The following is a 24,649-nucleotide window of genomic DNA, read 5'->3' on the forward strand; positions in this document are numbered from 1 at the left end:
TATGTCTTGTTAGAAATGAAAGTAAGTAATAGAAATAGAACAATAATAGCAGGCACAGTTTATTTCAATGAAAAGAAGCTTCTCTTACCAACCTTGCTTGAGCCTGGAGAAAAAGAAAAGATCTTTTTGCTCACTCCCGCTTGCAGAATTTGCCACCCTGTTGCTCCTTGTTCTCTCTTCCTTTGTTGCGTCTTCCTCACAAATAGATCCTCCTCATCCTCAGGACCAGGGCTGGAATTAACAGCTCATGAGGGAAGCCAGGCGGAAGAGAACGAAAACACACCAGAGAAGAGAAGAAACACACTCTTCTCACCCCTAAGTCCTCCTTGGCGGTGTATCCCCATCCGTTAGAGCTCAGCGACTGAGAGTGTGGTGAGAGAGAGGGAGGGAGAGAGATGAAATGATACTAAGTGGGCGAGTGAGAGAAAAAGTGAGAGAGGGAGGGAGCGAGAGAGGGAGCCCGTGCGTCTGCACTGGAGGGTGATCCTCCGTACTGTATGATTCCTGTTTATCTCTCTGTCTGTCTCCTCTGCATGCATTCCTTCCCGACAGAAAGGCACAGGGTCAGCTGTTTTTACAGTAACAACACTTGGTTTCCTCTTGAGGGAGAAGACTTCCTGTTAGTTCTCTGCTCAACTTCTCTCATGAGTGAAATTACTAGCAGTTTTGTGCTTTTTTAAAAGAAAATCCCCTCTCTTCTACTTCCTCTCTCCTTCGGGCATAATCTCCCTCTCTATTCATGACTCCAGATTTATTAGCGCCCGAGCAAGCGTTAATCTAATCTCCTCTCTCTAAACATCGCTTGTCCAGAGGTTACTCTGTTGACAAAGAATGCTCTGCAGTTTAATTTTGGACACACACAGAACCAATACACAAACAAACTGCATGTTTGGTAGACAGCACTCCAATTTGGCTGTATAAAGAATGAAAATGTGCAATTAACTGATATACTGCGTAAAGACAGAATTGCATGGTTAATATATGATTCCATCATCTGATACTGCTCTGCATTCAGTCAGTTGTACTGACAATGCTAATAAAAGAAAAGAGCTCATTTGTAATAATGAGCATATATTGTCATTAGTCAACATGATAACTGAAATATCTCTGGGTTTGAACAGATAAACCGATGAATAAATAAAATACTTCACTTTTTCAACTCGGTCATCACAGATCCAATTAATCACGTAGTATAGAACAGAATCATGCAGTAAATTGATAATGTGGGGCTTTGTTGGGTTTTTTTGTTTGTTTGTTTGTCTTTTCCATTATAGTCTTAATGTTTAAACAAAAAATTCATCAGTCATTTGCAAAAGAAAGAAGGCAAAGACCAAAACATTCATTTAACTCACCAGTTAGCAAAAGACCAAGCACTTCCTGTTTCCATCTTTTAAAATATTTTTTAAAAATATTAACAGATTCATTAAAGATAATTAATTCATCAACATTCTCATCATTAGCATTAAAATGTTAATAAGGTGGTTCAGTATGCATCAAATTACAATTGCAATTTGCCATCTTGATAATGGGCACAATATCTTCCTAAGACCCAGCCATTCATTCTTGTCCTCTGTGGGAGGACGTGCTTTGAGAGCTCTGCGTCAAGCACAATTTATGCAATGTATTTGAGCCTCACTGTACTGACAAGAGGACATCCTGGGCTTTCCAGTGATGCCACATCTGTGGGGGTTTGACTAACACACTACATGGACTTTCTTTTCAAGCAGCAGCTTCCACATTTTATTGCAACAAGGGAGGCTACGATGAAAAATTTGCAGATAATTGGGTTTTATGAAATTAATGAGATTGATGAAATTGGGTTTAAACTGTTTTGAACATGAATCATGAAAACAGGACGATGTTGCCCACAACCACCGGCAGGAAGGTGAAAGCTCAAAGGATGAGATACGAGCTTTCGAGGAGCTCGAGCGGGACTGTGTGAAGGCACCTACCATCTATAATAAAAAGAACTGTTTGATGTAGAGCTCTGAAGTTTTTAGGCATTTTAATATCTAGAAGGAAAAACGAAACCTCTTCAGTTGAATTCAAACACATACACACAGTCAAACACACACATAGGATGAAACAGGACAATGCTGCCCACAACCACCAAACAGAAATTAGGCAACCAGGTTTTACAAAAACATGCTAGAGCTCACAAACCAGAGCGTGGTGCTCATCTCTGAAATTGGGTTGAAATAGTTTTTTTTAGCATGAAATATGAAAACAGGATAACCACTAAATGTGGTTGTCTGATTACATCAGACAGAAAATAGGGTCCTAGTTACAGCCTATTCAATAAGTTGAGGCAGATTCAAATAATCTTCATGTCACTGATATGGAGGAAAAGAATGAAGAATGCTGGAAAGTGGGAACTCTGTTAAAGAGGCTGCCATGAAAATATGATTCCACGTGGGTCAAGAAACATCTTCAGAGCTCTAGCTTACACTATACTTCTTATCCATAATGGACTTTAAGTGTTGTCGCTTTGGTCCTGGTGAGGCTCCTCAAAACCTGGTATGCCCTCCAGCTGAACCTTCACCTTCTTGTTGTAACGCCCATCCCTCCTCCACCTCATCTCCTGAAAACTTGACTCAATTTCCACAGTTCTGAATGAAATCCTGTCTGCCTCACTCATTATATCATTCTGTGATCAAGAGATCTGATGTCCACTTCAAGGGACAGAAGATAAAATTTAAATAAATTCCAGTTTTGATATATTATTTGATCCATGTTTCTTTAGAAAACAATACTTCAGTTATCTATAAGAAAATCTAAATATCAGAACAATATAAGGGTGCCAGGAGGCTAAACACCGAGTGCATAATCAGCAAAAGGTTTGGTTTATTAAATGATTTCATTTGTTGATTTGTATCATTGATGATATATTTCTTTACACTCTTCACTTTCAACCCCGTTAAAAATAGGTTGAAACGTGAAAACAGGACAAACCACAACCATCAAGCCTGGAGGCTCTCTGATTACATAAAATATTACACGGGCAACCAGGTTTCTGAAAAAAATGTCAAATCACAGGAAGGTGCTCATCTCCAGAACATTTTTTGTTTTAAGGGTGGAAACACTGTTCAGAACATATCTGCTTATTGCAAGACTCAGACAGCCTAGGATCCAGATACACTGGGTCCTAGTTATAGCCAGTTCACTAAGCCGAGACAGATTCTTCAAGATGAGGCGGTCCATCAAAGTAATAAATGATTTTGATGTCTCTGACACAGGGGAAAAAGAATAATGCCCTCTAAACAGTGTTCAGATGTGTTGTTCATGCAATAAAAATATATTTGACCAGAAATCCACATGCTGTAACGTTTTTCTTTTAACCACAATACTTCAATTATCAAAACAATTTTTCCGGGCCTCAGGAGGATATGAATAATTTTCGAACTATTTCTTGGCACATTCACATTTGATAGTAGCAGACGACCAAAACTACAGTTCAAGGGAGATTTTGTTAAACCCAGCTTTATGCCACTAAACAATAAACAAGTAACAGATGTTTGTTTTGTTGTGTGCATATATTGTCATATGTAAAGGCAAAATAATTTTGTTACTGAAAACTCGGTCACAAAATGTGCCGTTTCTGTGATACTCTGCTTGTCTTTTAAGCTTTGCTGGTCCCTGTTGTGTGAAGGCAGCCACAGAGCTTAAGTGTGTCCCCAGAGTACAGTGCATACTGGGTCAATACGCCCATGAAGTGTTGGATCAATCAGGTCACAGACATCGGTGAAAGGTGATTCAGGGGACATTCCCGAGTTATGTTGATAAAGTGTCAAAATGTCATACTGGCAAACACGCCACAGGCAAAGTGACAGAAACGCTCAGTTACACCACTGATGAAGTGATGGAGAATTTCTCAAAAGCGGGGAGTCGAACGATATGAACATATGGCCGCGTCGTCTGGATGCTACACGTTGGCCTGCTGACCGGGCAAGCAAGAAGTGCTCCCATTGAGCACTTTGGCTATTGTGCTGTTGAGACTGGTGGGTGTTGCTCCCAGACGCGTGGCCACATGCAGCCGGAGGAGGCAGCTGTGACAACTGCCAACTTCTATGAAAAGGAGGATGAGCCTATGTGGACGCCTGAAGCAGGATGTGTGGTGATTGGGCTGTATGATGTTCAGCCAGGAGGAGGTGGTATGCATGGGAGAGATATAGACTTTGCAAGTGTCGCTGGTCACTTCACCACATTCATCTGCATGCCATCTTATGTGCCATTTGGTGCAACTGGTGTTAACTACTTAACTACTTGTGCCATCGCACAAAATAAAATAAAATAAAGTAAAATAAAAATAAAAATAAAAAAGCATAAAAATTATACTGAAAAGATCATTTCATTTGCCACAGAAGTGAGCTACTGCATGATGAAATTCTTGCTAGAATTTCTTTTTTGTATGAAACACTCACCCACTGTCCCAGATAGTAAATATTACACATTTCCCTTACGATTCTTATGAAGTACTGAGGAGCTTCACATCCACTCAGGAAATGAGGGCATGATAAATAAATGCAAAGCAAGGAAGCTGTTTGGATAGTTTGCCGGTGGCACTCGGTTACAAAATAATGCCTGCAATGTCAGTCAGCCAGCCAATGCACTGCAGTCTTTTATTCTGTAAATAGATCAATCATTTTTTCTTGCAGCGGTTTAACAAAGGTGCTTTTGCTTCCAGGTCTCTATCCACTGGACGGTACTCAGAGAGCGTCAGTGACCGTAGCGAGGTGCCAGGTTGTATTCATGACAAGCTCCTGGCCTCAATAATAATCAGCATGGAGGCGTTCATCACCCCCATCATACCTGTACCCTCTTACATGTGGAATTTAATTTATCTGGTGCAGTTTCCTTTTCTGTTCAGTGTCCCTCTCGCTTCAACTGCAAAAATCAAATGATACGAGTTATTCTGTCTAGCTTTGGTTTCCTTCCTTTCAGCCAAGCTCCGGGAGATTTCTTTGAATCTTTTTAGGAGGCTCCGTAAATGTAGAGGATCAGCTTACACGGTCCACCATTAAACCTAGAGGGTATTTGATACAGATGTGATTTCCAATCTTCAAAAAATAAAAAGGGGGGGTGGGGTGGAGGAGTGTTATTTCAACTTAGCTTTGTATTATAAGGCCTGAGAGCAAGAAAATGACTATTTAAAAATGCTTTTCCATGATTCTTCTTATTTCACCCTTTGAAATGCCATCCTCAAGAGCAGAGTTTTCTCTCTTTGGAAAAACAGAGTTCAGGTTCTTATGCAAAATGCAGCCTGGCAATAAACCTGATTCCTGCAGCTGATGCTACATTGTCTCCTGGCTATAAAGTGAGTGAATGTTGTTGTCAAGCACTTCTCAGGGGCACTGCTTAAGCGCACCAAATAAAGGTCAGACAACAAACAGGGAATTGTGCAAATCCCTAGAAGTCATTACATGTCCTCTGGTCTTTATATAGATGCTATAATAGAAAACGTCTGATGACTCAGTCAATCTTCAAATGCCAGTTTTAGAAATTGGGGTGCAGTTCTTCCTTTTTGTTTTGGTTTTAACTCAAAAGGTTAATGAAGAAAAATGAAAACGTGGCCATTTAAAGGGTAACTTTTAAGGTGGGCTGTTCAGATGGAATTAGCTGGGGAGGTAGAGGCGTGACTTTGGAAGTCAGCAGTGACACAATGATCCCCAGACCAGAGGAAAATGGGATCTCGATGCCGCAGACGCCTCTTTCCTCCCCAGATCCCCTCAAGGGGTCATTAGTATGGTGAAGGGCCATGGTGGGCCTCTGCTGTACCCATTCAAGCTGTTGGCTCCAGGTCCAGTGATTCCCGAAGGCTGAGTTCTCAGAAGCAATTTAAGTGCAAGAGATGGGTCCAAGTGTCAGCATAACATTAGCAGTGGTGCTGCTGTTCGGGGACCGCGCTGCCATCTGAGAGGATTGCCAAGCCATATTAGAATCTGCAGGGAAAGAATGCCAAAAAACACAGAAAGAACCCAGCTCTCTGTTAGCCAAACCCATAATGGGTAGCTGTCCGTGTGATTTCCCTCAGTTAGTAAAGTGTGTTCTCTTAATTGCCTTGAAGGCAGCATTGCCTGTTGCAAAGCTGTAAACCCCATCTTGAAAGCAATGGGGTGTCACTTAACATCAGAAATTACAAGATTCAATCATAAACTGCTCAGCCATCTGAAAGGTATTAAGATAATCACTTTTTCCTCCTCCAGAAACAATAAACCTTATGAACACAATAATAAGCTACTGAAAAGGTGAATACTTCTTATCCTGAGCTGTATCTCTCAGCACATTTAACATCTGCAGAGTTGGAGAAGGAGGTTAGATGCGTATTTATATGCAGAGAAATTAACTTTCACTGTGCATCATGTAACTTTGGGCAAGACCACAGTTTAGTGGATATATTTTATGGGATCGTGATGAAGTAAAACCTCAAAATAAGCATTTTCAACCTTGATCTTTTTAGCCGTACTGATGGAGCAGAAAGGCTCTCTGACAGGTTTTAAATCACTCCTCCAAAGGAGGTTTTTTTTCTGTAAATCACTCATATGTTCAATCAATGCCATGTCCAACAGCACAAGTGACAAATCAGTCCTGGTATTTCAGTCATGGCACTGAAATAGTTTTGCTCTCTCTGAATCCTTCTGTGCAAACTTTGAACTCTGGCAACTGTCGTCACGCTTCCAACCTTCACTTCAGCTGTGGTGCTTTTTCTTTCAGCTCTACCATTACTTCACCAGCATCATCTAATGATTCATATTTGTGTTAAATCTTACAGCGCTGTTGGTAAGTATTCAAAATTGAATGTCAGAAATGATATAACATTCATTAGGAGGAAAATATTATATCATATACTTGTTAATCGAAAGAGAAAAACAAAGATTTGTGTAATCAACACATCATTTCAGTTATTTAGCAAAGCTAAATGCCACTCATGAAATGAGTCTGTGTGATTTTTAGGACAGTTTTTTTCTGTAATAGTTTTGTAAGTGAAATTATTGAATATTTAACCATAAAAGCAGCTGTTTTACCCCCAGGGAGTCCAGAAAATGAGAGGAAGTCACAGGAAAAGAGTACAGATAAAAAGCAGACAGAGGGGAAGAATGAAAATATATTTTTTAATTAAACTCAAAGAGATTGTGAAGATGCTATTACCACCTAAAACAAACAAGATCATTAAATTACTGAGATTGTTGTTCAACGCTTACACTTTGGACATTATTATGGATGTAAAAATTACTTTTGAAGGATTTGAGCTCCCCAGTAATTACTTAACATACTTCAAATGATAAGGGCATGCGTCTGAAAGGTCTGTGATGTACCAGAACTGCAGCGATTACACTTTTTTTGCTATGAGGGCAAATAATAAGGCATCAGTTTTTTTTAGTGTCCTTAAAAATCCCTTTTCTTTTTCAACATATTCAAAGTATGGAGAAGCTGAGGGAATTTTTAGATGACAGAGGACGGCTCCATAAAATATTTAGCAACAGGCAATGGTCCCTCTGCTTTTTTCCTCCCCACCTGTGTGTAAACAACAAAGTCTCAGATCACTGTCACCTATTGTGATACTTCACTCTGAAGCCCCAGTGGGGGAAAGAAACCATCAGTCACGCTGACAGAGACTCATGAAACTGGAGATCCATCTTAAATTTTGCATGAGGTTTTGTGTTAAAGCTTTAAAAAGGAATTTGTGTGACTGTCGGCATTAATGGCAACGTGAAAACTTACTCTGGGATAAAAAGAAATTGAAATAAATAAAGCGCTTTTCACAGTCACGGTCACCGTCACGGACGAGGAGTCGTTATTACTGTCATAAAACACTAGAATTGCTTTGGTGTTTGTAAATGAAGATTATGCATCATTACAGCAATAAGCCCCCCGAGATGAAGTTGTTTTTTTGTGCAAAGTTTAATAGCATTTCACCTCAACAGCAACTGTGTCTTTCCCAGTGATTGATGCTTTCACTGTTGATTTGGTCCAGGATAATTAGTGAGAAAACAATGTAGGGATTCTTGGAGCTCAGTTTAATTCTCTCAGCTAGAAGCAGTGGCTGCAAAGGATTTTTTTTTTCTTTCCAGCATAGATAATGAAATGAAGCACTGCATCAGGACAGCGGGCTGTAAAAATGGAAGTGACTGTAGCATAACTGATGAAAAGCAAGGATGTAAATTAGCAGTTTTTAAGGATTCACTGACAGGTTTTAACAGTAACAAAGACTGAGAGTCTGACATCAGACAAAAAGAAGGGGGAAAGGAGAGCACAAATTATAGAGCATTCAGCACAGAGACGTGTGCAGTTTTCAAGTTCAGAGTTCCTGTAAGGAACTGGAAGTATCTTATCCTGACCTGCCCTCCACTCTCTGGCACCGATAAATTTAGAGAAGGTTAAAAAAGAAAAAGTCATTGAAACAGCTATGTAAAGATTAGTAAGAAAAAATAATTCACGTTTTAATGAAAAATGCAATTTAGTTATTTTTAATGCAATGTACAGTACTAGAGACATATTTGAGGACAAGAAGTAGACTGGAAGTCCTTCAGGTGTCGTCTTTTATGTGGAGTACTTGAAGAACTTTCTGCTAATAAGCCTAATAAGCCTTTTATAGTTCAGGCTCCTGTACCATGCCAACTCTGCTGATAGCTTCAGCAACGTGGGGCTACAAATTAAAACCAGAGAAGAAGTGTGGGAGGAACAATCCAGCGGTATAAAGTGAAATACAACTCATTTTGGCATTAACACAAAAATGTCAAAAAAAAAAAAAAAGGTTAAAAACAGCAACATTAAACTGCAAATCTTTGTGGCAAGAGGCTTTTGTTATGTCTACCCGAGTCCAATCTAACACACCTGGAAGTCTGGCTCCGCACATCTCAGGAGTAGATTCATGGCTCTTGCAGGCCTGGCATGCTCTCAGCAAGGAAAGGCAAATCTAACTCTTGAAAATGACCTCTTTTATCAAGATTGGATAATAAAAAGTCATTTTAAATCTTCCACAAGCAACGCACAACCATCCTCAGTTCTGATTTGTAGCAAAAATTGATTAGGCTTTTTAAAAGATTTTGTTTCTTGTTGATGATTTTTGTTTTCTCATAATATCTTAAATATAGCATACAGTCCTGTGAAAACTACAGTAAGTAAACGCCATATGATTCAGTAGCTTGCAGAACAACCTTTAGCACAAAAACCTGAATCAACTGTTTTCTGTATGACTTTATCAGTCTCTCACATCATTTTGGAGGATCTTTGTCCCACTCTCCTTTGAAACGCTCCTTCAGTTTGCTGGTATTCATCTATGCATATTCCTCTTAAGGTCCTGCAACAGCATTTCAATCAGGTTGAGGTCAGCACTTTGACTGAGCCATTGTGTTCTACATGTGCTGCTGTGCTTAGGATCGTTTCAGCCAAGCTTTAGCTGTCAGACTGATGGCCTCAATTTTGAGTCTAGAATATTTTGGTATACAGAAATACTCCAAAACAAGCCCAAATCATTACCCCTCCACCACCATGCAAGACTGTTGTTATGACTTGTTTGTGCTGGTACGTATGATACAGTCTTTTTTTTTGCTTGTTTGGTTTTTGTATGTTTTGTTTTTTTCAAATATGGAGTTATGCATAATGTCCAGAAATCTCCATTTTCATCTTATCTGTCCAAAATACATCCAGCAGTCTTGTAGTTTGCTCAGACGCAGCATTGCAAACCTGACCTGCGCTGACATGTTCTTTTTAGGGAGACAAGGCCTTTTCCTGGCAACCCTTTCAAATAAGAGACATGTGGTCAGTTCTTTTCTAATTGTACTTAACTTTAACACAGTTTTCTCTCCATTTCCCTGAGTATTGCACAGTTTGACTTGCGATGAGATTATCCCACTCCTGGGAGGATTGCAGCATTGTGTTCAAAGATGTTTGAATGCTCCAGACCAGCAAACCGCCTAAGTGCTTGCTTTCACACTTGCTCATGATGACTGAATCAACTGCATTTGGCTTCTACTTACCCTCTTAACTCTTACTGAAAGAGTAAAGGCGTACTTAGTTTTTCACAGGACCTATGAAAACTTTCTTTTTCACGTTTTCATGTGACTATATCCTGTTTATAATAGGTAGCAGTTTAGATCATTGAAAGTGGTCTATGCATTGAAGGGTTGTTTTTATATTGAGCACAAACCTTTTTATTATAGGAGAGTCGTCATCAAAAACACAGGCTTTCCCTACCTTGTAACATCTCATCCTCAGTTTGTCTTTACTCACTTCAGCCCTCAATGTTCAGATTTTACAGAGAGCCTTACACATACACATACATTAAAAATAGCATCTTTATTTACCTGTAGCGTGCCTGAAAGCAACAAGAAGAAAATTTGTTCCAGTTTTGTGGACTGGACATAATGAATATATGGATTTACCTTTTTTGTGTTAGATACTGATTTAACCTCCTAGGACCTGGCGTCCACATATGTGGACATCACATTTTTGCTTATTTAGACCCAAATACTCAATTTTGCTCTACAAAGACCTGATATCCACTTACGAGGACATTATTCTACCACTGTTCTATCGAAATTTTAAACAAATATCCTCATTTGTGGCTCTCATTTTTCTTAGAAACAAAAATTGGGTAAAAAAAAAAAATCTGGTGATTCTTTGTTTTTACATTCATTGGGCCCCAATATGCCCAAATATCAAAGAGAAATTAAAAATGCATGCTGTAGAGTTCGGGTCTTAGGAGGTTAAATAAAGAAAATGAATATAAAGTTTTATTTATTTTTTTGTCCTAATATGACTATTTAATTAAAACCTGTGTCAGGAGTGAGGGGTCAAGAGTTTGCTTGTTTAATTTGGTCTTCTGTTTGTATTGTATCAAAACCACTCCCTGTATATGAAAATGATCAATAAGTAAGATAGGTGAGGAGAGTTTGAATTATATATTGTCCCTGTGCCTGTGTGGGATTCTTCCATGGTTCCATCTTTCCCTCACAGTCCAAAGGCATGCATGTTTGATTAACTGGTGATTCTGAACTGTGTGTGGATGTAAAGTAGATAAAGTATATTAAGGATATGGAATAAAGCACTGTATGGTTAAATGTAGCTTGATTTTTACTCATTTTGACGCATCCAGTGATTTCAAATGAAAGAAACAGACCTCTGTGTCTGAAATGGAGAGAGATGGTGAGATGGTTTTCTCTGACGCAAACAAGAGCATCCACTGAGGCTTTGAAAAAAGTCCTCCAAGTGGTCTTTTACAAGAATAACACACAAAGCCTGTCAGCATTGAACATGGCTCTTCGTATTATGTTTACATTTGAGGCTTTTAGAGACATATTTATCCAGAGGGATTTAAAATAAGTTGGTAGTTAATAGGGACACAGCCACATGACAGCTGCACAGTTGCTGTGGGGACCAAATCTCTAAACTTCCTCTGTAACTACAACACTGCAACCACAGTGCCGCCTTTACCGGACATATTTATTGACAACAGGAACTTGTAACTTGTGACGCAAAGGACTGTCACCAACCTACTCACACTGTGCAGCCTTACCCTCTGTACTGAAAACAGGCGGTGCAAATTAAGTCCTTAGTTTATTTATATAGCACAAGGTATTGGTGCACAAAAGTCAGTAGAACAATTAGGAACACAGAATTACAAAACAATAAGGGAACACATATTAAATCATAATTTAAAATAGTTAAAATTACTAACCTACAGAAAGACAGCTGTAGATTAAATCTCTAATAAAAAGCTTAAAGAAAACAGAAGAGGTTTAAGTTTCTACTTGAAAAATGTTAGTGAGGCAGACAACCTGATCTAGACGGGAAGGCTATTCCAGGTTTTCAGAGCTGCAACCATGAAAGACTGATTGGCTGTAAGAGCCTGTGTGATGCTTGGAACTCACAGCTACAGGTCAGATGAGCTAAGCAATTGGCTTGAGGTATAAAACTGTAATATACATATATATATATATATATATATATGTATATGTATATATATATATATATATATATGTATATATATTTATTTTTAGGCTAGCCCATCCAAGCATTTAGAAATGAACAAAAGTATTTTGAAATGAATCCTAAATTGCACAAGTAACCAGCATAATGTTGCCAAGATAGTTGAAATATGTTCATGTTCCAGACTAATTCAATTCAGTTCAATTTATTTATACAGCACCAAATCACAACAACAGTCGCCTCAAGGCGCTTTATATTGCAAGGTAGACCCGGGAGTCTAACCAACAGTAATCACAATAGCAGAGCCTTGCTTCAAATTTAACCCTTTAAGTTCCCTATGGCTTCATATTTGTAAGGGGGGGGAAAGTCTTTATACATCTTTATACATACTTACATCACAAAGTGTTTACTTTTGGACAGGGCCAAATAAATGATAAAACATAATTAGATCCCCAGGAGTTACAATTCTCTTTAATGTAGAGGGTGCTTACTGTTCTAACATAACTACTTCGTCTAGTCTTGATATTACTTTAAGCCATAAGTCTAACTTAGGCAGACTTTTAATAGGTTGGGTTTAACTTCATGTGACAGTCTTCCCTATGTGAATTTAACCTGTGTGTTCTCCTCAATGCCTGAAAACTGCCCACAGTCTTTTTATTAGAAATTACATAAGAGCAGGTCTGTGGTGGCTAAAAAGGTAAAGAACTGCAGCAATAACTTATTAAACAATGGATAAACAATAAACCCTCGATTTCAAGCTGAATTTGGAGAAGCTGAATTTGGAGAAGCTGAAAATTGTAGGGGGAAGGGGGTGGGATGGGATGGGCCAAAGTTCTTTCCTCTGAAATTGTTGCTGATTAGAAAGAGAATAATGATTAGCACTTTAATTGTCAATCAGCATAAGGGTCTTTTCATGTGATTGCACATGGTCATTAGATAGTTATTGAATTGCCTTCAAGAGCACACTAGCATAGTTGTGCTTTTAAAGAGGTCCTTCTGCATAATATCAGGAGACCTGGGGGATGTGAGGGGAGCTCACGACACATGACTGATGAGATGACCTCTGACCTCAATAAACTGACAATATTAAAAGACAGTACCAATACATTCACACACTTAAGTCCGAGCTTGAGAATTCTAATGCACGATGATGCAATAATCTAAAATCTGTTTAATCGATTTTATGCGCTTCATATGTTTTGCCCAAGATCAGTGAGATAAATTACAGTTTGATGCAGAAAATGAACACAGAAAATGATAGGATTAACAAAGTGTTGCTCTGGTCAGACACAAATCTGAAATATATAGGTGGCAAAATACAGAGAAATTTCATATTATGATAACAGAAGGTGTAGGTCAGTCAGGGTACTATAGTTGCTTTTAAATATTTTATGGCACTTCAGTGGTGGTTACATAGGAAGCACTTTCAGCTACGGTAGGTGAAGGTGAGTGTAGCTCAATAGTCAGGGGAATATGGGGTGAAAGACTATACACCATATTACTCTGAATAATTCATCTATCTACTCACAAGGCTTTCTTTGCCCTATTGACAAGCTTCAAGGTGGTGTGAGTGCACATTTCAGGCTTCCATGCCATAGATCGCTTTCATGTTATCATGAATGTTTCTTATCTCTGTTGTATAGATAGCTGTGTGCTTTATAGATGAGTGCCGACCTCTGTGTGTTTTCAGGCATGACCGTCAGTCATAAGCAGCCTGATTGGAGTTGCCATCTGCTGAGTGACTCATTGAAGGTCATGTAGCCTTACACAATGGATGGATAAATATAAGCTGCTCAGTTGCTTTTTCCAATAAAAGAAACCCAGTATATAGATGCACTGTCATTTGTTCATGTTGGCATAATCAATAAAATGTCATGTCTAATCCTAGTGCTGTAAACTAAGTGTGCAATCATGATTTCAAAGCAGCTATAGAAAGTACTTTTGTTTGAGTTGCAAGTGTTTCCTAAAACGTTGAACAGGAAGGTGATTTAGATTCTTGGATGGACTAAGATTAAAAATAACATAATAATTCATACAGTGGCGAGAAAGTATTTGTACCGATGTCATTGTTGCCCAGTATCTTTTATCTTCTATTTGAAACAAGTATGACCAATATGTAAATGCATTGATCTCAGTTCAAAATGAAGAGGTGGACATTACTGTATTTGGTTGAGTTTAAGAACACTGTCCAAATGTGTTTATGAATATAAAAATATTGTTATTCTAAATTGTCTCTCATTTGTTTGCAAAACCTTTAATAGAAGTTTGTTTCACCACTGAGAGAAGTTGTTATTCACAAACCGTTTATCTTACAGCTTCCCATTTCTGTAGACTAAACAACAGGCTGACTGGAAATGCCTTTACAATTCATCATATTCTTAAGGGATTCTGCCAGTGCATTACAACCCCAGTGGCCATCAGGCCTAAGCTGCCCCCAAGGTATTTTCACACGGTTGTTTGTTTTGGCACATGCATTCAGCGCCCCTTTTTTTCTGTACATCTTACTAGCGCTGGGTTGAACCCCCTTTTAACTTCATGGCATGGATTCAACAAATTCTGGAAAAATTCCTCAGAGATTTTCGGTCAATACTACCATGATACTATTATTCAGTTGCTGCAGATTTATCAGCTGAACATCCATCATGTCAATCCCCCATTCCACCACATCCCAGAGGTGCTCTACTGGTGGAGCTCTGGTAACTGTGGAGTTCATGAACTCGCTGGCGTGTTCAAGGAACAAGTGTGAGATCATTTGAGCTTTGTTGAATGGTATATTGTCCTATTTGAAGCACCCATCAGAAGATGAATGCATGGCAGGCATAAAGGAATGGATATGGTCAGAAAAAATCCTGAGGTGGGCTGTGGTGTTTAAATCATGCTTACTTGAAACTATATGCAAAGTGGGACAAGAAAATATCTTTGTGATGCAAACAACTGCATCACTACCATCAGCCTGAACAGGTAATACAAGGCAGGATGGATTCATGTTTTCATGTTGTTTACACTAAATTCTGTCCCAGCGGGATTCAAGACTTATCAGACGAAATAATATATTTTTAATCTTCTATTGTCCAATTCTGGTGAACCTTGTTCTTACCTGACAGGAGCGATATCTGGTCTGGTGTTTTTCTGCTAAAGGTTCGATGTGCTGCGTTTTCAGAGATGTTCTTTTGCATAACTTAGATGTAATGAGTGCTTGAGTTACTGTTGCCTTCCCACCAGCTTGATGCAGTCTGTCCATTCTCTTCTGACCTCTGGCATCAATGAGGCATTTCCCCCCAAAGAACTGTTTCTCATTTTCTCTTTTTCAGACCATTCTCTGTAGACGCTAAAGATGGTTATGCACAAAACTCACATGAGATCAGTAGTTTCTGAAATACTCAGAACAGCCCATCCGGCACCAACAACCATGTCACATTCAAAGTCGTTTAAATCGCCTTTCTTTTCAATTATGATACTTGTTTAAATTTCAGCAGATCATGCTGACCATGTCTACATAGCTAAATGTGCTGTTGTTGTTGACTGAGTTGTGGCTGATAACATAATTATTTTTACTATTTATTTATATAGTGCCAAATCATAACAACAGTCACCTTAAGGAACTTCATACTGTGAAATAATGACTCCACAATGATATAGAGAAAACCCCAACAATCAGATAACTCCTAATGAGCAAGCACTTGGCAACAGTAGGAGCCAGGAAGAAACTTCCTTTCAACAGGAAGAAACTTCCAACAGAACCAGACTTTGTTCCCAGCTGTTAAATTATTAGCACCTTTTTGCCATTAATTGTTACATTAAAATACTTTTTGAGGCCATCTGCTGCGAGTCAATCCACATACAGTACAAACAGTATATGACATCTGCAAAGAGTTCCTTAGCAGATGTAAGAGTCCCCCTTATGCAGAACCAAACCTTTCTAAGTGTTGTATCCCATCTATAAACTGTAAAAAAAACAAACAGCAATTCGTAATCAGTGCAGTGGAGTACAAAATTTCCCACTTTTTAAAAATGCGGCTAAGCATACCAATCATTCATATCTAGTTACTTAATTCTGTTAATACTTATATCTCGTCCCACAATAGAAGCTCAGACTTGTTGAGGTGTGGATATAGGATCTCTGGTAGCTTGGGGCCTGGTTTGCAACAATAATTAGATGGGTGGGAAAGACCATAAAAAGCTATAGAGTGGACAGAAATAATATTTAGCCTGCTAGCAGCTTGACTGAATGTTTTGACTGGTTTGACCACTTTGGCCTTTACTGAAACATTTCAATAAATATGCTACTGGATAGACTGTCATGAAATCTTTTATACAAATTTGTGGAAGAAGTTTGAGAGTTTACATAAAAGAATCAGCTTTGCTTAGGATAAGCTCAAAAGTCTCTTGGTACTATGTTTAACCATCTTAATAAAAATATTATTAACCTTAAAAAGATTTGCTTCAGTGCACTTAATAAGTTCTGTCTACCAAGTGGTTATTTAGAAAAAGAACACTTTCTTCATGAGTGAGGAACGAAAAACCCCGACCAATCTACCATCATTCCAAATTCCAGAGAGGAAAAGGGATGGAAAAAAACAAACAATGGATTTTAATTTTGTGATTCTTAATGCTGTCACGAAAAAGTATTAACTACTACAAGTAAGGGCAGAGAGCCAAGGACATCTGCTGACATTCTGCATTTGTCCTGCCAGCGCAATCCTTGATTACTGGTGTCCTTGGTGACTGGCCGAAAATAATGCAGTAAAAAGAAACAGACTCTTCTAATACATAAACCTTTGTTTTTCCATGCACTGCATAGGGTTTGGCTGCACAAGACAGAGCACAAGAGTGAATCATCACCTCGAAGACCATTTATAAAACTAACAATATAATTTTAATAGCTCAAAGGAAAGAACAGGGAACACAGAGTACGAGAAAGGGAAATTCTAAAAGTGTTAAAACAACATGATCATAATTTTGTGTACCAAAAAAATATATCCACATGTGCACTAAATAACTACTGCAACTGAACAGATCCAAGTCACTTCAACCTTGCAGAGCTAAAACAGGCTGTACTCTTATCACGCTTTGTGCTCAGTGGCCAGTTATCTTCTGGTAGTTATGCAATTTATCAATGTCCTTGCTAATCTAAATCCCACAGTCAATGGTCTTCTGATACTAGTCACACACTGCTAATCTAAGTTTCCCCAATTTGCTTTGTTGCATTTAAGTAATCACTCCAAATTAAGGCCAAGAAACCAGGAGAGACCCCCAACAAGGAAGATAGATGGGCACGAGATTTATTAGCAGTATAGATCTCATTGCTCCCGGCAGACCTGCAACACAGCATTGAAAAATGTTAGGAATGTAAATGTGATATGAGCCCTGTGCAAACTCTCAGCAAATATCAGTCATCTTTTTTTCTCCCTGTGCTGTGACGTTATTTGAGTTATCGATATTTATGTGAAAACGACAGTGCTCAGAGGTTCTCAGCTGCTGTACTAAATCTCCTGCAAGGTGTCCTGAGATCACGCTACATGGTTGAGAGGATAATAAATGCATATCTGATTTGGAAATATGTTATCCCGTTCACTATAAATCTGATAAATCCTTTGTGAGTGCTGTGAAATGGCGCAGTGAAGTGATGGCATTTCATGACCTGAAGGCTTCCACCAGTGGTTCTCAAATGAGACCCAATTAAAATCTAGCAAACGAAGGTGGAAGTGTTTTCATTTCACTATCCAGGACTTTTGGCATGGAGAGAAAAAAGTATAAAAAAAAAAAGATTGCAGCTACTTCCCATCTTGACTTGGTGCTGACCTGCATTCTTTCCTTGGGATGTGAAAAAAACTCTGTAATTCCAGTCATAGCTATGTATTCACAACCAGGCCTATGCTGAGCAAACAGTGACACTGTGTTTTGAGAGATTGCCTCAAGGAAAGGCAAGATTAGCTTTGATCATATCCACACACACACGTGCGCGCACACATACATACACACACAGTAACCAACAGACATTGTGTGCCTTGTCTTTCATCTGTTCTCACTGTTTGATTCCATCTGTCAATTCTTCAGACTTAACGCACCTCAGGGTCTGTTTTATCTTTCCTGTGTGTGTGTGTGTGTGTGTGTGTGCGTGTGTTTGTATGTATGTGTACGTGCATCCCTTTGAAATTGGTGGGAGGAAGAGAGAGACAAACTCTCTTGCCCTCTCGAAAGCCTTGCAAAAAGCAGACAAGGTGATTTCGATTTGATTTGTCATGAATCACAAAAAACATTAACTCAACATGACACAAGACAGACATTACACACAGGCACTGACCGAACACTCGGAAGCCTTTTGCATTTAGAGGAGCATCCACTGCAGGCTGACAAAGCTCAGTGCTTTTTGGGCTCTCGTTTCTTTCTGATTCACCACCACCAAGATGTCCAATAAGATGACTTATTGCTATAAGTCCAGTTCACTTAACACATACTGTTTATATAATAATCTAAGGTATTTCAGATACATTTTAATATTATATAGTTACTCATTTAATATTTAAGCTTATAATGATAACACTTTTATACAAAAGCCTTCAGAGTTTGAATCAAGTAGTTCATAAGAAATAAAGTGCTCCAAACATCATTTTACTACTATTATTTACATTTGTAAGATGCACAATTTCACTCATGTAAAAAAAAATGTGCACAATCAGACTGATAAACCACTTGAAATTGGGATGATGGTGAACGAAAACTTTTATGACATACCTCAGGAGTTTAAAAAAAAAACAGGTGCAGGGGAATAATTGCATCCTCAGTTATAATAATATTGGATTACTCTAGGCCACAGAACGTTCAGATTTTATTTTTATGCTCAGTAAATCTCAAAGAACAATTACAACATGCACTGATCATTAAACCGTAGGAGGGTTTGGCAAGAGCTCTGTTTTCTCCCCTGCACTGGCATGTAAACACACACGCCTACATGCGCATGCACAGATGCACCTGAGCGGCGGATAAGAAAAAGAAGTTTGACTGTTCACTGAAGAAGGCAGATGCGTGTTGACAGTATACAGATAAAGACACGCAGCTGCCTGCAGCTTCGTAGAAAACGAGCGACCAGGCGGAAATTAACAAATAGAAAGTAATTTAATTTGATAGCATTAACATAGCGAAAAAAGGCCCCTCTTTTGTTGCAGTTAACTGCTGTTGACTTAAGTGCTGTCCATTAAGCTTGTTAAAGTGGGCAATATTATTACTGCCACATGGTAAACCAGCCTACAGCGGTGTAATTTTCTCTACCATCGCTCTCATTGCTTAATCACTTTCTGAAACAAACAGTGGTTTCAGTGGTTATTACTCAAAACATCCTGTATGTTTTATAATTAACAACCAAATTACATCAAGCGTATTATTGACAGAGTGAATCAACACTAATTTTGCTGGGAAACGGCTCATTCTTTTAACTATTGATAAAAAAAACAGGATTGGCAAGAATTTAGAAATCTATACAAGAAAATATCCTTCCAAGAGTACATGTTATCATATTGTTTTAGGTATAACCCTAACCCACATGCTCAATCACTCACTCATCAAATTTTACTCTCTAAATTCTGACAGGAAGTGGTTCCTTCTTTTAGGATGTTATCCTAAATCATAGAAAGCAGGAACATTTGGACAGTGCTGTTATCTGTTAAGTGCTAGATGTGTTTTATTTTGAAACTTCAGCTGGTACAAAAGTAAATTTTGTGTCATGTCTGTGTAGTTTCTCAGTCATCCAGGTCATTGTAGTAAAAGGAGCTTGGAAATAAGGCAACTGGACTTGTTTAAGTTTCTTATTTTTGTTTTTGTGTTTTTTGTTCAATTCTAAAACCAAAAGATGGAGCATCCCAGGTATTTAAACCCTAGTGGGGGTTGTCCCTCAGGAGGGCCGTTGACCCAGGAATAATCATGTGAGTCATCAGATGAGCCAAGGTATGAAAAAAGGCCTGGGTCATTACCACTAGAGGTTTTGAAACCACTGTGAAACCTTGCTCCATCCTATCATGTGACCTACTGAGGTCGCCTGACGTAAAATGTAAATAGAGGTTAAGGTGCCTATGATCCCTTCCCAGGCATCTCAATCCCCACTCAACTCTTGCATCAGGTGACTTCAATAGGTCAGGCGCGTCTCTACTGTCACTCAAGTGGCACCATATTGGACTGCTGTTGACAATCTTAGTCCAGAATTTCTGTCACTATACCAAGCTCAGGGTGGGGGTGCAGAAGAACTATCATCACCTACCTATTTATTTTCTCTGGTATTGTCTTTAATTTGGATATATGACTAAACACAAATCTGCAACTTTTTTGTAATTTTACACTTTCTTAGGTACACCATTCTAGTACCAGTTTGAACCCATTTTGAATTCAGAAGTGCCATTAATTCTTCACAATGGAGTCCCAGCAAGGTGCTGGAAGCATTCCTCAGAGATGTTGGCATTAGGGCTGCCACAAACAATTATTTTGATAGTCGACTAGTCACCGATTATTTTTGCGATTAGTCGACTAATCGGATTATGCATCCATTGGACGTAAAACGTACAGCTTATTGCACCAGCAGCATCTGCTCTTATATAACATTAGCTTACAGTTTTAAGTGTTTAGGGTATGTGCTAACTAAAAATAAAGACAAGATGATAGTTTATTAAATTTAATGAGATTTACAGATTGTTTTGGTAAAGTTTAATAAACTCCTTGCTATCTAAAATATAACGGGACACCGGAGTATATTCTGAACATCTCACACTTCTGATAATCAGTTGTCTGCTTGACGTTTATTCGGCCGTGTATAAACTATAACTTTAATCTCAGCCAAACCGATTTACTCAGGAACAAATAAAATACTAAAAAAAAAAAGGCCAAACAATAACATTTTTAAGTTATCTAACTGACTTATATATGTTTAACCTGAGTAGCGAAAGACGGTGGTACGTTTGAAAACGATTTTCCTGGAGTCCGGTGTTCTCACGGGCTCTAGTGAGCCTTGCCCCCGGCTAGCTATGGAGCTAGTGGGTAACAGACGTCTCCGAAAACGTCGGAGCGCTTTTGAAAATATGCAGTGTCTTGATAAACTGAGCAGATATTTGAGGTTTACACAGCTACATTCTCGCCTGAAAATATGTTAAACGTTTATTTTGTGACCCAGAAAGATTAATAAGAGTAATATTAAAACTAACTAGCTGCCGCCATTGTTGAAAACTGAGCAGGACCGCTATGAATTCTGGGACACTGCTTCTTCTTCTTCTTCTTCGGAGTGTAACGGCAGCTGGCATCCTTGTACATGCAGTGCTGCCATCTTCTGTTTCAGTCCGTTATTACACTCTTAAATCCTACTACTTATTCCTGCGTCTTTTGTGATCTTACAAAGCTTCAAACCACGCGTCGACTATTAAATCAGTCGTCGACGATTTTGATAGTCGACGTAATCGTGACTAGTCGACTAATCGTGGCAGCCCTAGTTGGCATGATAGCACCATGTAGTTGCTTCTGATTTGTCAGATGCACAACCAATACGTCAATCTCCCATTCCATTGCACCCCAAAGGTGCTTTACTGGTTTGAGGTCTGGTGACTGTGGAGGCCATTTGAGAACAGTGAACTTATTGTCATGTCCTAGAAACCAGTTTGAGATGATCTGAGCTTTGTGACATGGCCCATTATTCCGTTGGATGCACCAATCTACTCTTCTTATAAAAGAATGGACATGTTCAGCTACAAGACTCTGTCATTTAAACAATGCTCAGTTGGTGTTTAGAGGCCCAAAATGCGACAAGAAAATATCTCTCACACCATTACACCACCAGTAGCAGTCTGAACTGCTGGTATAGTGGATGGTACCAGATGGGTTGGCACCATCAACCATCTCACATTCAAAGTCATGTAAATCACTTTTATTCTCCATTCTGATGCTCAGGTTGAACTTCAGCAGGTCGTCTTGTTCATGTCTAAATGCAAATAATTGCTCCAATTTGATTGGCAGATTAGATATTTGAGTTAACGAGCACTTGAACAGATGTACCTAATTAGGCCTATATACTTGAAGTCTATACGACCCTGTGACTTTGAATTGTTTGCTTTGTGTCAGTAGAAAGTAGTTTAGTGTCTCACACATCAAACTGGAAGAGTGTCAAATAAGGTGGCCAAAAGAGGACAGATGTGGGACAGCAAGGCCATTTCCTGAAGCCAGGCCTGAGGGAGCTGGCCAGACTTGGAGCTATGGGCCTTGGCTTTCGACAGGCAAGGAGAGGAATGTTGAGCAGCACCAACAAGATCCACAGGCTTGAGCTTTCCCCTGTGCTCAGTGCTGGCTCTACAGCCAACCTCCACAGTCAAGACTAAACCCTCAGTGACAACAGCAAAGTTCCTACTATTGTGAAAAACAATCACATCTAAAAGTTACTTTGAAGCACCTGTCATTTAAACTAACATAATAAGAAATACGAAATGACTATATGAAGGTAAATGGGTTTGCTTGTGGCGATAAATCGAAGCTGAACGCCCCACCCATCCACTTCTACCCCACATCCACCTCACTCTTCCCTCTACCTTAAAGGACCTAAAGAACTTTCAGCTCGCTGTTTTGTTTTCCACGCTCAAAGTTTCACTTATTTGACTTTGATTTCACTCCCGGGCAGCTGCTTTTAAAGTTTGGAAAATGAAAACAACCAACCTCCCCCAAGAACCAACTAAACACTACCTGCCGAGCACAAAACAGCACACAAATGCAGCAAGAAACTGGCGAACATATTGATGCACTCAGCACCTACAGAGTCAGGTGTGTCCCTCAACACAGGTTGGAGAGTGCTAAGAAACAAAAGGGAGATTGGATCTAGGAATAATCTGTTAATCTACTCTGTCCACAGGAGGTGTAAACAGGTCACCGTTTTCTAATTGTCTGCCACAGTGCTGTGTTCAGAACTTGTTTTGCCCCCTAATGCTCAGCTTTTTGAGTTTGAAAATGCAGTAAAGACAGAATAACAACTGGGATTCACCATGCTCTGTGCAGCAAATCACATCCGAGTACCCCGGCGGAGGCACGCAAACAATTAAAGACTTAACATTTCCTTTGTGATACACTAAATGTCTGATCAGACTGATGAAGCAGAAATACATCTGTAGACTTGACACACTTGAGCTGTGTTTTGTCTGCATGTCACTGTTTTAAATTAGTGCTTCTCCTAATCCGGCAATAGGCTGCTTTAATACTGAATTTCAATTTCATGCAACTTCAATTAGCCCTCATTTGTAACATAGTGGTCTGCAAATAGAGTTACCATGCAGCACGTCGCACATGTAGAGAACAGCAGAAGGGGGAGGAACAAATAAAAGGCTGGATGTAATACTTGTGTCACTCTCTGCTGTCCCCTTTGTACCTTTTGAGCATGTTTACTCCTTCAAACCGCATATTAAAATGCTTGATCATTACATGACGCACCGCAAACAGAATACAGCGTGCTGTATTGGTGTGGACACTTTCTCTGATGTTAATAAAAAGAAACATTTGAAGAAGAAGGGGAGACGCTCACAAACAAAGACCAGTTGCTATGGCAGGGCTGACGCAAAAAGAGGACCATCCACACTCCCTCCACACACAAACACACACACACACAAACACACACACACAAACACACACACACATACACACAGTTCCTGGCTATTTTAAGCTCCACAAGACTATAATTTGAGTGCTCCATTTTTGACCATTGTAACTCAGGGTGCAAATGGGAAAAAAAGAGAGAGGGACAAAAGGCTCACAGGGCTGGGTGAGAGCCTAGCGGGTGAGCGCATTATAGGAAGACAGCCTGAAATGCCGGCAGGCAGGTCAAGGGAGCCACTTGTTATCCCGTCCACCTGTGCCCCTAAACACACATCTGCTTTCAGAGACAAAGCCCTCCTGTAGACACATGGATTGCCTGTCAAATTGCAATGTAATCTCAATGCGTTTTCACAGTAAGAAGCAAAGTTTTGCTTCTGTCTTGCTTCTAAAGTTTAAAAAAACCAAAACCAATTGCTCTGTTTCATTTGGAGTCACAGATTCTTCACAATCACACATTTTCCTAAACTCACCAAGGGGCCCTAACCCCTTGTGTGACAGGAAAAAACAGAAGCTTTAGTGACTCATCCATGTGTACTATTCTCTAGTCATACATCATACCCATACACTGACAGGAGAGTAAAAGCACTGGACAGATGCCACTTTGGATTCTTTGCGAGGTGAGTGGGTGGAAGTCAGATCTATTCTTGGACCTGGATGGGTTTGCTTTTCAGACATCAATTAGTCTGGGAATAGCAGCAAGTCAGAGAGAATATTAGCAGGATGATTCTGAGAGGAGGCAGACACCTGTGCCTGGCTGTTTGTTACGGAAGTTCCCAAGCAGCTGTCCTGCACATCTGGGTAATGTCACAAAAGCTTATGTGTTACTAGTCTTCAAGACTTTGTAAACCACTGGCCCTCATTTGCTTACTATCATTAATATTTTATCATCTTTTTTCACCATTTAGGTTAGAAACCAAACTAATTATGTGCTACAGAAAAGGAGGACAATTTGTAACACAAGAGTTGCCCCCTGCTGGTCATTAAACAAAATACAGACAACGTTTATATAGAATATATGACATCAAGAAAAAAATTGTTACTTTTTTATATTCTATTTCTGTCTTCTACATTGTTGGACTTCTTTTTGTAACCACACTCAACGACCTATGTTGGCTTT

General features: G+C 39.2%; 1 protein-coding gene across 4 annotated transcripts in view; it reads right to left on the reverse strand.

The window, feature by feature from the left end:
* shisal1b (shisa like 1b) overlaps positions 1 to 24,649 on the reverse strand; it is a 102,552-nt gene that overhangs the window by 37,756 nt on the left and 40,147 nt on the right. For 3 of the 4 annotated variants that reach the window (XM_005451014.4, XM_003444013.3, XM_005451011.2), the window contains one exon: positions 93 to 361. The gene's annotated coding sequence lies outside the window, so the exon portion shown is untranslated. Of the gene's footprint in view, positions 1 to 88; positions 362 to 24,649 lie in introns of all 4 variants that reach the window. The other variant, XM_005451012.2, reaches the window with a different exon arrangement.

The sequence above is a fragment of the Oreochromis niloticus genome, linkage group LG7, assembly GCF_001858045.2.
Source record: "Oreochromis niloticus isolate F11D_XX linkage group LG7, O_niloticus_UMD_NMBU, whole genome shotgun sequence".
Classification (NCBI taxonomy): domain Eukaryota; kingdom Metazoa; phylum Chordata; class Actinopteri; order Cichliformes; family Cichlidae; genus Oreochromis; species Oreochromis niloticus.